This window comes from Peromyscus maniculatus, chromosome 1 (assembly GCF_049852395.1).
Source record: "Peromyscus maniculatus bairdii isolate BWxNUB_F1_BW_parent chromosome 1, HU_Pman_BW_mat_3.1, whole genome shotgun sequence".
NCBI lineage: Eukaryota > Metazoa > Chordata > Mammalia > Rodentia > Cricetidae > Peromyscus > Peromyscus maniculatus.
In genome coordinates this window covers 26,007,786-26,025,342 of record NC_134852.1, presented here as the reverse complement: position 1 = coordinate 26,025,342, position 17,557 = coordinate 26,007,786, and the positions used below count along the sequence as shown (strand labels likewise).

The 17,557-nt window shown below is 41.5% G+C and overlaps 1 pseudogene; it reads left to right on the top strand.

The window, feature by feature from the left end:
• Nucleotides 1-9,929: 9,929 nt before the first annotated feature.
• LOC143272303 (speckle-type POZ protein pseudogene) lies at nt 9,930-11,126 on the top strand (annotated as a pseudogene).
• Nucleotides 11,127-17,557: the final 6,431 nt, after the last annotated feature.

Sequence of the window (17,557 nt, the reverse complement as noted above, 5' to 3'; positions counted from 1 at the left end):
ATTAATTTAAAATAATCAGTAGTCCTCCTATATTCAAATGACAAATGGGCTGAGAAAGGGATCAGAGAAACATCACCCTTTACATGATATTAAATACCTTGGGGTAACACTAACCAAGCAAGTGAAGGAACTATATGACAAGTCCCTGAAAAAAGAAATTGAAGAAGATGTCAAAAAATGGAAAGATCTCCCATGCTCATGGATAGGCAGGATTAACATAGTAAAAATGGCAATCTTACCAAAAGCAATTTACAGATTCCATGCAATCCCCATCAAAATTCCAACACAATTCTTCACTGACCTGGAAGGAACAATACCCAACTTCATATTTAAAAACAAAAAACTCAGGATAGCCAAAAGAATCCTATACAATAAAACTACCTCCTGCATTTTTGGGGGTGTAAAAATCCCACTTCTTCTATATTCCTGGCTATCCTCTCAAACCTGAGATTAGGGAGAAAACCTATTATGACAGAAAATAAAGCATATTTAATTTGACTCAAAATATATTGATTGGTGGTTTACTTTCTTTCAGTGGGAATATCACTACACACCCTGACTGCTTTTATGGATTTATGATATATTTCCTCATTCCTGGTATGTCTGTACTTTTTCTCATCTCTCTGCATTATGTTGTGACAGTCACCCATCATATTTAATCATAGGAAAATGTGGCACCATGAGGACCCCTATAAGTTTTCTTTTCTGAATGCCATAATCTTTCTTACCTCCATTGTGGAGAAGCCATGTAATTTCCTGATGTTTATCTTGGTCATTCATCCCTCCAACACTGTTATTTCCTTCTTGGCTTTGGATTAAGGACATCCGAAGCTCAAAGTGGCTTGGGAGAAGTCTGAGCTTCCAGTTCAATGATCTGTTTGTTGTAGCTCCAGTCAGGAGCACTGCCCCACACCACCAATCACACTGGAATACAAATTTTCAAGCAAAAAACTTAAGGTCATGTAAAAAGAAAGCAAACATTTTTCCCAAGAGGTCACTAGGGGTGATAGTGAGTGGTACTATTCTCTTTTCTAACACCTGGTGCCTGGACCCATGGATCTCGGCTATGGAGAAATCTGCCTCCCGGATAATACTACTCCAGCTCTCAGGGTTGTTGTTACTTCATTGGCTCCATAACTGTGTCTTCTAAACGTCACTAGAGAAGCTTCGGGATGTTGGTGAATCTGCACCAAGCAGTGGATTCCATGATTGTGGGCCACAGGTTCACTTGTCTCTCTGTGAATTTAATCTTGGTCAGAAGCTATACCATGTGGAATAACATGATGGTTAAAAAGAAATTCTGAAGCCGGGCGGTGGTGGTGAAAGCCTTTAATCGCAGCACTTAGGAGGCAGAGGCAGGCGGATCTCTGTGAGTTCGAGGCCAGCCTGGGCTACGAAGTGAGTTCCAGGAAAGGCGCAAAGCTACATAGAGAAACCCTGTCTCGAAAAACAAAAAAAAAAAAAAAAAAAAAAAAAAGAAAGAAAGAAAGAAAGAAAGAAAGAAAGAAAGAAAGAAAGAAAGAAAGAAAGAAAGAAAGAAAGAAAGAAAGAAAGAAAAGAATTCTGTTAGTTCCTGTGTGATAGTTTAGGTAAAATCATTACAGGTGGGAAATGCAAATCTATATCTAGACTAAGAATCTGCTCCAGTAAGGATGAGGTATTGTCCATTCCACAGAGAAAGAGGTCCAATGTAGTCATCCTGTCATGAATTTGTTGGATGGTTAGCCTGGGGAATGTGACATCTCTGGGTCTCTGTGTTGGTCTTTGCTGTTGGCAGATCTGACATTCAGCAGCAGCTGTAAGCAGGTAAGTCTTGATGAGTGGATATCTATGTTGTTGATCTCAAGTATAACCCCCACCTCAGGTAGAACAGCTACTGTGATCATGGGCAATGGGGCAATACCAAAAGTGACTTGGGAAAGAGACTGACAGTCCATGGTATGGGTCATCAGGTCTAATTAATTATTGACCTCCTCCTCTGCCTAAATCACCTTTCATGGCAGTTTACAGAGGACAAAGGATCTTCACATTGTTTGCTCCTTTGCAGATCTGTCCAAATACTTCTCCCCCAAATGTCTTTCTAATTTGTCTTTATTTCCTTATTTGTTTTTATGTTTTCTTTTATCATACAATGCCATCTGTCCATAGTCTCCCCTCCTTCCCTCCACAGAGATGTACTACTACCCTATTTCCCTTCAGAAAAGCACAGGTTTCCTGGGGTTATCAACTGAACACAACACACTAAGATGTAACAATAGTAGTCACAAATCCTCATATCAAGGCTAGAGAAGCCAACCTAGAAGGAAGAAAAGTTGCAAAGATCAGACAAAAAGGTCAGGGACTCCTCATACTCCCCTTCTTAGGTGTCCCACTAACCACTGCGCTAAACCACAGCCTGTATGCAGAGGACTTAATACAGACCCATGCAGGCTGTGTGATTGCCGCTTCGGGCTCTGGGAGACAAAATGAGCTCTATTCAGATGAATCTGTATGCTCTGTTCACCTAGTGTCTTTGAACCCTCCTATAATCCTGCCTTACCTTGTTCCTTGAGATTCCCTGAGCTCTGCCTAATGTTTGGTTGTGGATCTCAGTATCTGCTACCATCAGCTGCTAGAGAAAGCATAACTGATGTCCATTGGACTAGAACCAATCTCTGAGTGAAACAGAATTTCTGTAGTTATTGTCTGATAGTTTTTATATGAGTGTGGCAGTAAGGCCCTGCATAAACTTCCACAGATGAACAGAGCTGGATGGACTAATATGGGATTCTTCAAACAAAAACAACACTGGAATCCACAAACTGATTTTAAAATTTTAATTCATTTGACATTTTATTAAAATAGGTATTGTTTACAATGATGGATGTGACCATGGAGACAAGAGGAGGACTGAACAAGGATCCTCTGCAAGAGCAAAAATTGCTTTTGCAACTGACTCATCTCTTTAGTCCCACACACTGAGTTAGGAGAAAAAATGTCTTCATTCTCTTCCACTTCTCTTATAAGCAAACATTCATGTTTATTTTCTCCTTTCCAGAGTCCTTGACCATAAGTTCTGCTCATCCAATCCAGACAGGTTTCTCCAAAGAAACCCTGTTGTAATATGTTTGGGGCCAGCAACTAAAATGAATTCCAGTTTCCAACTCATTGACAAAAATCAAACCAGGACAGTAACAGCGTAGTATACAACATAGTTCAGCACTTCCCCTCCCTTTACCTGACAATCAACTCATTTACAGCTATATTATACCCTGATCCACCATGCTGTCTTAGCCCAGTTCCACTGGAAATGCACCACAGTCCCATAGTTTACTCAGTTATCATTGGTGACACACTGGCTGCTGCTTCTGGGAGACAAGTGTAGGTCACACCTGACCAGGTCCTAAGATTGCTTCAAGCTTTTGAAAGAGGGCTCCAATAAAGGGAGATGAGCAGAAGCCCAGTAATGATATGCTTCAGCCACTAAATAAGGATATGAGCCCACCATTGTCTTCCAGACTGATGTCTCACACACCTCAGAAGCATGAGCTGTAATGAAATCCAGTGCCTGGGTTTTCAATTGCCCTGAGCTGTGGAGGTCAGCCAGGAAGAGGGATAGACTTCCTGCAAGTTGAGGGCAAGCAGGCAAATAGCAAGGGTTTCCTACTTCCATGTCCTTTTTTAGGCTTCCAGAAGAGGGTGTGGCCCAATTCAGGGTGTGTCTTCCTGACTCAAGAACTGGATTAAACTTGGGTGTCTTCAGGCCCTGAGATCCAGATTAAATGTTTGTTTGTGTCTTTCTACATTCAAAGTATGTACTTGAAGTGGATCTACCCTCTTCAACTGAAGCATAACACTTCTCACTGTTGTGCCCTCCATGTTAGGGTTTTAGTTAATTCTATGTCTCGTTAAATTGGGAACCAAGAATAACCACCACAAGTGTATTCTGCTTATTGTGATTCATCTTAAATAAAATAGGGATGGTGTCTATTCCTACACAGATGTTATTTCCTCTTCTCAGGGTTTTACACTAAATCCTTCCACTAACATGATCCAGGAAGAGGTGTCTTCCTTTCCCAGTCAGGGGTCTCAGTGTTCACAACTTGGAGATGAGGATGGAACAATTCATACATGGTGGTCACGAAGCAGAGACAGGAAGGAACCTGTGAAAGTGGCAGTCTTCTTTCCATCCAGACTCACAGTCTCTGGTATATCTCCACCAACTTTCAGTGGTTGTCTTGCCCCTCCCCATGCCCCGCCCAGATAATTCTCCTTAGAAACACTCTTCCAGGGTGTGCTATGAAAAGATCCTAAGTGCTTCTCAATTTCATCATGCTGACTGCCAAGATTCAGCTTCTCAATACCTCATAATGTTCATGCTTCCCTGGTGAGTTCTGTCCTCTTTAAGCTTTGAACTTCCATGCTTACTCTGCTGGGCTTTCAAAGTGAGACAGTATTCTGGTTTTTAAAAGGTGCAGAATATATTCAACAGTTAACCAGCGATGGGCTTTTGAGACCGTTCCCTTTTTCATGTAATCAGTAAAATGCTACCCACGTCTTTCTCTGTCCAGTTCATCATGTCTGTAGGGACTCACTAAGCTTATAGTACTCGACAATACCTTCAGTGTTTCAATCCACTCAGCAATTCCCAGCCTGTGGCTTTGATGCTGCTCTTCCTTAAATCCAGGATAAATCAATCAACTGGTTTTGACCTCTGAAAGTTTGGTTCCTCAGTGAAGAATGTTTGTCAGGTGCCTAACAAGTAGCCTCAGTGACTCTTCTTTATGTGTTTAGGATCAGGGGAGCAGGTGGAGCTTTTATTTCAGGGAGGTGGTTCTCTGGGGGACATGGCACAGACAAAAGTATTCAGGTCCCCAAGAGGAGAAGGCATAAGTCTTATGCAGCAGGGGTGTCCATACAACAGAGAAAGCCAATGGTCAATACAGCACAACAAGACTGACAATAACACTTAGAAAGCTTTGGAGACACACACACACACACACACACACACACACACACACGAGAGAGAGAGAGAGAGAGAGAGAGAGAGAGAGAGAGAGAGAGAGAGAGAGAGAGAGAGAGAGAGAGACTGCTTGAACATGGACTTAAGACAATAGAAAGTCTTTTTTTAGCCAGCTGGCAACCATATGAGGCTTTCTGGATTCTGATGCAGCAACCAGCCTTTCTCAGGGTGGGCTTTTAAGCACAAAACCATATTCTGGGTTGAGAATCTTCAGTTAACAAGAACATTTAGCCAGAAGTCACACTACAGAAGCCATAATGTTACTGTATTTCAAGCAAGATTTAAACATTTAGAGATATTCCCAGACTATGGACTTAGGTGGATTAAGCCTTCGTTTTAGTTGTGGCCGGGTTTTGCTGTGTTTTACAGAAATGCTGACTTTTTCACCTTGAATACTACTTCTGTCATGGAGACGGTTGTACTTAGGTGTGGGGGCCTGCTAGTGCCTGGGCCCTGTTAACAGGAGGGTCTGTGCACCATGGGCATATATGGTGGCCTCAGAGGTCAGAAGAGGCTGTCGGATCCCCTGGTAACTAGATAACTGGAGTTACCAACTGTTGTCAGGTACCCTTGAATGCAGTAAATTGGATGGCAGTCTTCTGGAAAGGTATCCAGCAACGTTTACTGCTGAACCATTTCTCCATCCCATATCAGTTACTTTCTTAAAGAGGATGGAACTGATCTGAAATACTAGGTCATAACCTCATACTTTGGCATCTGAAATGTTTTAGCAGGAATTCAAGAGGTAATCATAATTTCATTTCTACATCTTTCTTCCGTTTTTGATGTCTTCCCACTCTGCATGTCTGGCTCTTTTTGAATTTATTCCATGGACCAAGTGAGCTTTAGACTGACATCAGACTACTCTGATCAGTGCCATAGACTATCACATCATGCCTGGTTCATGAATTTCTATTTAATCACCAGTAACCACACTGGTAGTCTTAGACAAACAATATTGAATGGTTGCCTTTAACATAAATATAATGACTAGCAAGACCTTTTACTTGTCTCAATATTAACTAATTTGACTCAAATGTTTTGAGTTGAATTAAATAAGCATTATTTCCTGCCATAATAGGTTTTCTACTTAATCCTTGGACTGAGAGAATAGCTAGGACAATGGAGAAATGGGGTTTTTATAACTCCAAAAATGCAAGGGTAAGGGTTTTCTGGGGGATGGGGAGAGTGTTTTAGTGTAAAACCCTGAGAAGTGGAAATAACAGCTGTGTAGGAATGGACACCATCCCTATTTTATTTAAGATGAATCACAATAAAATATACACTTGTGGTGGTTATTCTTGGTTCCCAATTTAAGAAGACATAGAATTAACTAAAACCCTAACATGGAGGGCACAACAGTGAGAAGTGTTATGCTTCAGTTGAAGTGGGTAGATGTAGCTAGAGTTTTCCAGCCTTGCCCACAGTCAGGACAAATCTTTGTCAACCACCAGTCCCAAAGCCGCTCAGACCCAACCAAGTAAACACAGAGACTTATATTGCATACAAACTGTATGGCAGTGGCAGGCTTCTTGCTAACTGTTCTTATAGCTTAAATTAATCCATTTCCATAAATCCATACCTTGCCACATGGCTGGTGGCTTACTGGCATCTTCACATGCTGCTGGTCATGGCGGCGGATGTAGTGTCTCTCTGCCTCAGCCTTCTGCTTCCCAGAATTCTCCTCTCTCCTTGTCCCACCTACTTCCTGCCTTGCCACTGGCCAACCAGTGTTTTATTTATTGACCAATCAGAGCAATTTGACATATAGACCGTCCCACAGCACTTCCCCTTTCTTTTTTTTTAAAAGGAAGGTTTTAACTTTTACACATCTCCAAAGTCAGCTTGGTATATTTGGGAATTTGGGCGTAACTTCTCTTACTACTTCCTGCTGGAGGGGGGCGCTGTATCTTATAGGGACACAAAGAAAATTTCAGGATCATGGAGTAGTCCGTGACTTGAAACGATTCTGGATGTTGGATCATCTGGGCCATGGTGTCATCGGAGACCTTTCAGGTGGTCTTGGCTGGTCAAACCTGATGTATCTTAATCTGGAACAAATCCATAGCCTCTGGCTTTCTGTAGAAACAAAAGCAGAGCCTCCTTTCCAAAGCAACATATCCTTACATCCAAATTTTGAAGTTAATGTACCTTTAAAATACACATTTTGGCATAACTCAACAGCTTTCGCAATCAAATGTTTCTCTTCAGTTACGAATATCAAAGAGAACATAATCCAGATTCTCTCTGTGGTAGCCATCTTTATGTGGCTTATGTTTTATATTACCTTGAGCCTATTGCTTTAAACTGCAGCCTTCTAAGCCTGAAACGGCGCTGTGGCTGCTGGCTCCTCCCATTTCAGCTTCCCAACATGGCGGTGGTACGTTTTCCGCCAGCTCTGGGAGCCATCGTGGGTCTGTGCTTTTATCCAAGCAGCGTGTAGCCCAGAAACCTCTTTTTGTTTTGTACTAGTAAAGGCTAAATCCACCACGCAGCTTAATGTGCCACTTGCAGAGGCCTCATTCCCGCCATACTGCAGATCGAGCTCGCACGCTAGGAAACCGCCAGTAGCTCAAACCGGCAGGCTGCCGCTCATTTGAGAGAGACAATTAGGAAGCTGTTTTTTGCTCCGTTTTAGAATCTTTTCTCAGGTTTTAGGTAGAAACTTTTGCCCACATTGGGTGCCAGATGTTGATGTAACCAACTGTCTTATTAAATAAGAAACACAGAAACAATGTAAAAGAGAAAGCCAAGAGGTCAGAGCTCAGAGCTAAAATCTCACCCTTCCTCCTCTGTGTCCCAGTTTCTGGAAGAGAGAGCTATTTCCTGTGTGTAACTCGATTTTCCAGTCATTCTGCCTTCTCATTGGTTGTAAACCCAAACACGTGACTGCCTCGTCACTGTCTGAATGTACAGCCCCGTAGGTCTTAAAGGCATATGTCTCCAATGCTGGCTGTATCCCTGAACACACAGAGATCTATGGGATTAAAGGCGTGTGCCACCACTGCCACACTCTGTCTATGGCTCTAATAGCTCTGACCCCCGGGTAACTTTATTTATTAACATACAATCAAAATCACATTTCAGTACAATTAGAATACCACCACATTTCCCCTTTTCTATTTTAATAAAAAAAAAGTGCTGTGGGACAGTCTATATGTCAAATTGCTCTGATTGGTCAATAAATAAAACACTGGCTGGCCAGTGGCCAGGCAGGAAGTAGGTGGGACAAGGAGAGAGGAGAATTCTGGGATTAAAGGCTTGAGTCACCATGCTTGGCTGTTTCCAATGTGGCCTTGAACTCACAGAGATCCAGAGGGATTAATATGGATATGATAAGATAAAAAGGGAGATTATGGAATCTACTTTTAAAAAGGAACTACTTGTTTTAAATAAGATAAGTAATGAAAATTTTTTGGTCTGAGTTTATCAGATGTTACTGGACTGGACATTGTTAATATATATAATGGAGTTTTTATCTGAATCTGTCAAATGTTAATGGACTAGACATCATTAATGTAATTTTTGGCTGTATATATTGTATATACTTATTGGATAGTTTTTCTTGTATTAGCTATAAGCTTTCTTTAATTTTAGACAAAAAGAGAGGAAATGTGGTGGTATTGTGTTCCCCAAAATATTGTTTACCTTAATAAACTTATCTGGGGTCAGAGAACAGAAAAACCACTAGTTAGGCAGTGATAGCACACGCCTTTAATCCTAGCATTCCGGAGACAGAAATCCCTCTGGATCTCTGTGAGTTCAAGGCCACATTGGAAACAGCCAAGCATGGTGACTCAGGCCTTTAATCCCAGAAAGCCAGCCTTTAATCCCAGAGAGTGGTGGTAGAAAGAAGAAAGATATATAAGGCGTGAGGACCAGAAACTAGCAGCATTTGGCTGGTTCAGCATTTGGCTGGTTAAGTATTCAGGCTTTTAAGCAGCAGTTCAGCTGACAGTTCAGCTGAGAGCCATTGGGGTGAGGACACAGAAGCATTCAGTCTGAGGAAACAGGACCAGCGGAGGAATTGGCAAGGTGAGATAGCTGTGGCTTGTTCTGTCTCTCTGATCTACCAGCATTGACCCCAATAACTGGCCTCAGGTTTGATTTTATTAATAAGAACTTTTAAGATTCATGCTACAGGTAGATCCACTTCAAGTACATACTTTGAATGTAGAAAGACTCAAACATTTAATCTGGATCTCAGGGCCTGAAGACACCCACCTTTAATCCAGATCTTGAGGATAGAAGACACACCCTAAATTGGGCCACACCCTCTGCTGGAAGCCTATAAAAGGACATGGAAGCAGGAAACCCTTGCTATTTGATTGCTTGCCCTCAACTTGCAGCAAGTCCATCCCTCCCCTGGTGTTAGATACTATTTGGAACACCAGCACATACTGAAGACCAGTGGACACATCCAACCTCCTGGACTGAGTAAGTACTGGAATTTTGGACTTTCCCTTCACAGCTAGCCAATGTGAGATTAGCAGGACTGCAGCCCTAAGTCATTCTAATAAATCCCCTTCCTTTATACACAGAGAGATTGCTTGTATATGTTCTGTTACTCTAGAGACCATAGTACAACATTTTTTGATATGAGTGATAGAATTTTCCAGATTTTTAAACAGCTGTGTATAATTGTCAAAATCAGTTACCTATCGACCTAAGATTCAATCTAGACCAAAAATGGACTGATGTAAGAGCCCCAAGAAAGCCTAGACTGTCTTCTCTGAAACTAGTATTAAAATCTGTATAGAAAATTTCAGAGATCCAAGTTTCTAGCCCCATCAAAAAGGGAATAGACGAAAAACAAAAACTTAACATGTAATTCATGTCTATTATTGCGTCTCACAAGGTGAAGAGAAAACAATTGCTAGTTCTTCATTTTGGATCTAGTTGAACCTTCAAACTACCTGGAGGAGAAATGGCAGGAGACGGGACAGCCCAGAGATGGGACCACACACATATCAGCCTTCAGAATTTCTCCTACTTGTGGACCATCAACAACTTGCGTTTTCTTGTGGAGGAAAGGACAGAAGTCATTAGAAGCCCAGCTTTCTCAAGAGAAGCCAATGGCAAATGGCGTTTGACAGTAAACCCGAATGGAGTTGATGAAGTAAGTGCTGATTACCTGTCAGTTAACCTAGTTTTGCTCAGCTGTCTAAAGAGTCATGTTTGGGCAAAGTTCCAGTTCTGGATCATAACTGCCGAAGGAGAGAAAACACAAACTATGAGGAGCCCAAGAGCCATTAGGTTCGTGCCAGGCCGTGCCTGTGGATTCAAAAAGTACATCCTTCGAGATTTCCTCTTTTCAAATGCTCCTCGTCTTCTCCCAGATGACAAGCTCAGGCTGCTCTGCACTGTGAGTGTGGTCCAGGACTCCTTCAGAATCTCTGACCAGAACAGGAATCCAGGGATTCAAGTTCCCCCATGCACATTGGCAGATGAGCTAGGAGAGCTGTGGGAGAATTCCCAATTCACAGACTGCTGCCTGGTGGTATCTGGCCAGGAATTCCGGGCTCACAAGGCCATCTTAGCAGCTCGCTCTCCAGTTTTCAGAGCCATGTTTCAACATGACATGGAAGAGAGCAGAAAGAAGCGTGTTGAGATCCCTGACCTGGAGCCACAAGTCTTCAAGGCAATGATGGGCTTCATTTACACTGGGAAGGTACCAGACCTGGACAGCATGGCAGATGCATTGCTGGCAGCTGCAGACAAGTATGGCCTGGAGCGTTTGAAGGTGATGTGTGAGGATGCCCTCTGCAGGGACCTCTCTGTGGAGAATGCTGCCCACACTCTCTTCCTGGCTGACCTCCACAGCTCAGGGCAGCTGAAAACCCAGGCACTGGATTTCATTACAGCTCATGCTTCTGAGGTCTCTGAGACCTCAGGCTGGAAGGCAATGGTGGGCTCATATCCCCATTTAGTGGCTGAAGCATACCGTTCCTTGGCTTCTGCTCATCTCCCTTTCTTGGAGCCCCCTTTCAAACGCTTGAAGCAATCCTAGGACCTGGTCAGCCTTGTCCTACACTTGTCTCCCAGAAGCAGCAGCTAAATGTTGTTACCAATGACATCTGTCTAGGCTATGGTATGTGTGGAACATTTCCAGTGGAACTGGGGAAAGACAGCATGGTGGCTCAGGGAAACTAGAATGAGTTGTCAGGTTAATGGAGGGGAAGTGCTGAACTATGTGGTATACTACGCCGTTACTGTCTTGGTTTGATTTTTGTCAATGAGTTGGAAACTGGAATTCATTTTAGTTGCTGGCCCCAAACATATTACAACAGGGTTTCTTTGGAGAAACCTGTTTGGATTGGACTGAGCAGAACTTATGGTCAAGGACTCTGGAAAGGAGAAAATAAACATGAATGTTTGCTTACAAGGGAAGTGGAAGAGAATGAAGACATTTTTTCTCCTAACTCAGTGTATGGGACTAAAGAGATGAGTCAGTTGCAAAAGCAATTTTTGCTCTTGCAGAGGACCCTTGTTCAGTCCTCCTCTTGTCTCCATCGTCACATCCATCTCTGTAAACAATATATACCCAAATAAAAAAGCAAATGAATAAAAATGTTAAAATCAGTTTGTGGATTCCAGTGGTGTTTCTTGTTAGAAGATGACCATTTTAGTCCAACCACCTGTGCTCAGCTGTGGAAGTTTATACAGTGTCTTCAATGCCACACACACACACACACACACACACACACACACACACACACACACAAATCAATGAGACAATACCTAATGAAATCCTGATACACTCAGAGATTGTTGTCTAGTTCAGTGGATATCACTTGGGATTTCTCCAACAGCTGTTGGGAGCAGATACTGAGATCCACAGCCAAACATTAAGCAGAACTCAGTGAACCTCAAGGAAGAGGGGAAGACAGGATTGTAGGAGACATCAAAGACACAAGGGGAACAGAACTCACAGTGTCAACTAAATAGGGTTCATAGGGGCTCAGATCCTGAAGAGGCCATCACAGAGCATGCATGCATCTGTACGTAGTCCTTTGTGTACACACTGTGGTTGTTGATCTCAGGGGTTTTGTGGGAGTCCTAACAGGGTGAGTGTAGGGAAGTCTCTGACCTGTTTGTCTGAACCTGAAAACCTTTTCTTCCTTCTGGGTTGGCTTCTCTAGCCTTGATATGAGGGGTTTTGTGGTGGTATTGTGTTCCCCAAAATATTGTGCACCCTAAAAATATTATTTGGGGTCAGAAACAGAAGAGCCACAATATTGAACATAGAGAATAGGCAGTGGTAGCACACGCCTTTAATCCTAGCATTGCAGAGGCAGAAATTCATGTGTTCAAGGATACAGCCAAGCATGGTGACTCACACCTTTAATCCCAGAAATCGAGACTTTAATCACAGGGAGTGATGGTAGAAAGCAGAAAGGTATATAAGGAGTAAAGACCAGAAACTAGAAGGTTTTGGCTGGTTAAGCTTTTAGGCTTTTGAGCAACAGTTCAGCTGAGATTCATTCTGGATGAGGACTCAGAGGCTTCCAGTTTGAGGAAACAGGATCAGCTGAGGAACTGGCGAGGTGAGGAAGCTGTGGCTTGTTCTGTCTCTCTGATCTTCCAGCATTCACCCCAATAACTAGCCTCAGGCTTGATTTTATTAATAAGATCTCTAAGAATCATGCTATAGGTTTTTGCCCACTATTATTACTTTTTGTTTTGTTGTATTCAGTTGATATCCCCAAAAGACCTGTGCTTTTCTGTAGGAAAATACAGGAGTAGTACATCTCTGTGAAGTGGAGGGAGGGAAGACTGTGGTCATTTGGGACTGTATGAGACAAGAAAAAATACAAACAAAGAAGGAAATAAAGAAAAATTGGAAAGACATTTGGGGAAGAAGTATTTGGACAGATCTTCAAATCAGCAAAGAATGTGAAAATCCCTGTCCCTTGTTTGTGCTGATAAAAGATACCTTTTTTTTTTTTTTTTTTGGTTTTTTTGAGACAGGGTTTCTTTGTGTAGCTTTGCGCCTTTCCTGGAACTCACTTGGTAGACCAGGCTGGCCTCGAACTCACAGAGATCCGCCTGCCTCTGCCTCCCGAGTGCTGGGATTAAAGGCGTGCGCCACCACCGCCCGGCTTTTTTTTTTTTTTTAAATAATTTATTTTTATTTTATGTGAATTGGTGTTTTGCCTGCCTGTATGTCTATGTGAGCGTGTTAGAAAATCTGCAACTGGAGTTACAGACAGTTGAGAGCTGTCATGTGGGTGCTGGGAATTGAACCTGGGTCCTCCTGAAGAGCAGTCAGTGCTCTTAACCACTGAACCATCTCTCCAGCCCGATAAAAGATACCTTTATCAGAGGAGGATGAAGTCAATAATCAAGTAGATAAGATGACCCACTATGCAGACAGTCAGACTCTTTAACTAGCCATCCTCATTATTGCCCAATGGGCCCAAGTTCAAAGTAGCTATTGCATCAGAGATGGGGTTTATGAATGGAATTAACAACCTGGATATCCACTCATCAAGAGTGACCTGGTTACAGCTGCTGCTGAATGCCAGCCAGGTCTTCCAACAACAGAGACCAACACAGAGCACCAGATATGTCACCATGTCCTGGTCTGACCAGCCAACAAGGCCGTGAAAAGAATGAATACATTGGACTACTTTCTCTGTGGAATGGACAACACTATGTCCATCCTGGAGTAGATACTTATTCTAGTTATATATTTGCATTTCCCGCCTGTAATGATTTTACCAAAACTACCACTCAAGGTCTAACTGCCTTCTCAACTATCATGGTGTTCCACACAGTATAGCTTCTGACCAAGATACTAAATTCTCAGACAGGGAGGTGCAACTCTGGCCCACAATCATGCATTCCATTGGTTGTACCAGGTTCACAGACTTCCTGGAGCAGCTGTTATGAACTTTGGAAGAGAAAGTTACAGAGCCAATGAAGTGGCCACAACCTGGAGGTTTGGTGTAGGATTAGTCAGGAGGCAGGTTTCTCCATAGTCCAGATCCAGGGGTCCAGGCACCAGGTGGTAGAAAAGGAAATAGTTCCAATCATTATCACTCCTATTGACCCTTTGGGAAAAATTTTCTTCCTGTTCCCATGACCTTAAGTTCTTCTGGCCTGGAAGTTTTGATTCTTGTGTGATTGGTGATGTGGGTCAATGCTCCTGTTTTTAATAACCCCCTCTATTTTACCAAGACCACCATGGCTTAAAGATAGATTTCAACAACATCAAAATTTACAGAAAGCCTACAATTTCATGGAAACTGAATAATGCTCAAATGAATCACCAATGGATCAAGGAAGAAATAAAGAAATTAAGGACTTTCCAGAATTAAATGAAAATGTGCCGTTAATTAGCAGGAAGTAGTATAGAACACTATGACCAAACTACCAAAGTATTCTTTATAAATATTTGTTTTCATTTAAGGGGTTACAAATTGTTATTGGTCATAGTTTTAAAAAAAGGCTAAATAAAGGAGTTAAATTCAGAGATCTCTTTCTAAAAGAAGAAAGGAGGATATGATATAGAAATCATAGGATGAAAGGGTAGATTATTGAATCTACTTTAATTCAAAAAACCAACAATTAATCTTAGATATTTTACATTAGTATGAATTTTTGTTTATTTATGCAAATTTGATGTTAATTTTGTTATACTGTGTGTATATTTCTACTCTCATTTAAGGTATTATGTTTTCTGCAGTTCATTTAAAAATATAATGTACAGTTAAGAAATACAAATTAATAGTCATGTGTAATAATCAAACTTTTAGTCATGTTAGGTTTTCTAGATATACAAACATATATTTCAATTACATAGGTAATCTTCAAACACTTCAAAATCTACAGAATATGGCATTTGAAATGTTTTAAGAATTTAGACTTTTCTGGACAGTGAGACACTTCTGCTCTTGGCAGTACCAATTACTTCAAAGAGGTTGCTGGGCATCATTAAGAAACTCATTATGAAGTTCATTTACAATGTGGAAAAGACTACCCATTGGGGCAAGAAACTGCTCTTGCCTGGACAGCTTGACAGTATGTTGTATGAACTGCAGAACACAGAGAAAAGTGACTGATGAACTTTGCCATTAGGCAGAACAGTCCTTGAAATTTCCTGCTTCACTGAAAAGTATGCCAGAGACTCTAGGCCTGTGAGCTGAAGATAGATTACCCAACATTGCATAAGAACTTTGGGTGACCTTCTAGGCAGTCAGATGTCTCTGTTATTTCTAGAATTTTGAAAGTTGCATACAATGTGCTTCCTATTTATTCAGATAATATTATATCCTTCTGAGGTCTTTGATTGAGTTGAAGACTAGATAGTTATAATTATAGTTTTTCTTGGTTAGGATAAAAGGTAAATTAGATATGAAACTTGAGACTCACAAATATAGGATAAATGATAGAATATTTTCTTTAATTTTGTCAAATACAAATAGACTAGATATTGTAAGAGTAATTCTTGTTGGATAACTGTTTTGTTATATGTAATTTTACTATGATACAATGAAAAAGTTTCCTTTTGATTAGACAGAAAAGGGGAAGAGCTGTGGGATGGTCTTTCTGTATGCTGTGAATATGTGTTGCTACCATTGGTTAAGTAAGAAGCTGCTATGCCCAATGACAAGACAAAATAGAGCCAGGTATGGAATCCAAGCATAGAGACAAGGAGAAAAATGGTGGAGTCAAAGGGATGCTGACCACGGCCATGGAAGCAAGATGTAATGGAACACAGGTAATACCACAAAGACACATGGCAAAACAGCTTAATTTGAATGGGTTGAGTTAAGTTGTAAGAGGTAGCTAGCAAGAAGCTGAGCCATAGGCCATTTGGTTTGTAATTAATATAAGTCTTTGTGTGTTTACTTGGGACCTAGTGGCTGAAAGAATGGGCAGGATACAGGAAAACTTCTGGTTACATTCCTATTTTCTGTAAAACTTGAAATTGACCAGGTTTTGACACACTTTTTGGAATTTGCCATTTTCCACACTCTCTCCTCTGTTCCAGCCAATCATGGTATACTCTACCTACTGCCTCTCAGACGTTCTGAGTCACTCCTGTCTCTTCCTCCTTGGGCAATCACAAGTTCAAGTCTTTTACCTACTGTTTCTAGAAAAACCCCAAATTACCTTGACCTTCATCCTTGCCCTAAAACCTGCAATCCCCCTTCTGTCACTTCTTCCTCTGGTACTCCCTCTCACTCTTGCCCAGAGGCTGTGGAGGTCTTATGCTTGCCCCAGTCTAGTCTCTTACATTAACCCCTCACAAATTCCCAACTCTCCATCTTTGTTGATGGAAGCTCTCTTATAGACAGATAGGAAACTGCCAGGCAGGACATGCAGTGGTCACTTCTATTAAAACAGTTGAATCGACCCACCCGCCAATGGGCACCTCTTCACAAAAGGCCAAATTAATGACCTTCAATAGAGCACTCCAAGAAGCCAAGGGTCAATGGGCTAACATATATACCAGTTCTAAATATGCCTTTTTAAAAGACCATATCCATCTGCTCTTTGGAGAGAAAGGGACTTTCTCACTACCAAGGGTACTCCCATAGTTAATAGTCCCCTTATAACCAAGCTTTTGGAGGCCCTCTACCACTGCAGAAATAGAATCCACTGCTGAGGACATCAGTCCTCCAAGGAACCAGTAGCCTTAGACAATGCCAATGCAAACTAAGTAGCCCAGAGCCTGGCCTGTAGCATCTCTGAATCAACAGAGCATATTTTGTTTTTGGTAACCTCCTATCAGACCTGTTGTCAACCAGAAGAGACTGACGAACTCCTGAAAAAATGGGGCCATGCAGAAAAGAATGGATGGCTTTACTTAAATAACTGTCTCATCCTTCCCCAGGACCAGGCACTGGTCATCATTTATTTTTTTCATTTTTCTTTATTAAGAAATTTTCACAAATGGTTGAAAGACATTTAAAGAAATGCTCAACATCCTTAATCATCAGAGAAATGCACATCAAAACGACTCTGAGATACCACCTTACACCTGTTAGAATGGCTACAATCAAAAAAACCAATGACAACCAATGTTGGAGAGGATGTGGAGCAAAGGGAACACTCCTCCACTGTTGGTGGGAATGTAAACTTGTACAACCACTGTGGAAATCAGTATGGCGGTTTCTCAGAAAATTAGGAATCAAACTACTTCAAGACCCAGTCATCCCACTCTTGGGCATATACCCAAGGAATGCTGATTCATACCATAAAGATACATGCTCAGCTATGTTCATAGCAGCACTATTTGTAATAGCCAGAACCTGGAAACAACCTAGATGTCCATAAACGGAAGAATGGATGAAAAAAAATGTGGTACATATACACAATGGAGTACTACTCAGCAGAGAAAAACAATGAAAGCATGAAATTTGCAGGCAAATGGATGGAACTAGAAAAAAATCATCCTGAGTGAGGTAACCCAAATCCAGAAAGACAGTTATGGTATGTACTCACTCATAGGTGGATTCTAGATATAAAATAAAGAACAATCAGACCACAACCCATAGAACCATAGAGGCTATATATATAGCATGGAGGTCCCTAGGACGACTG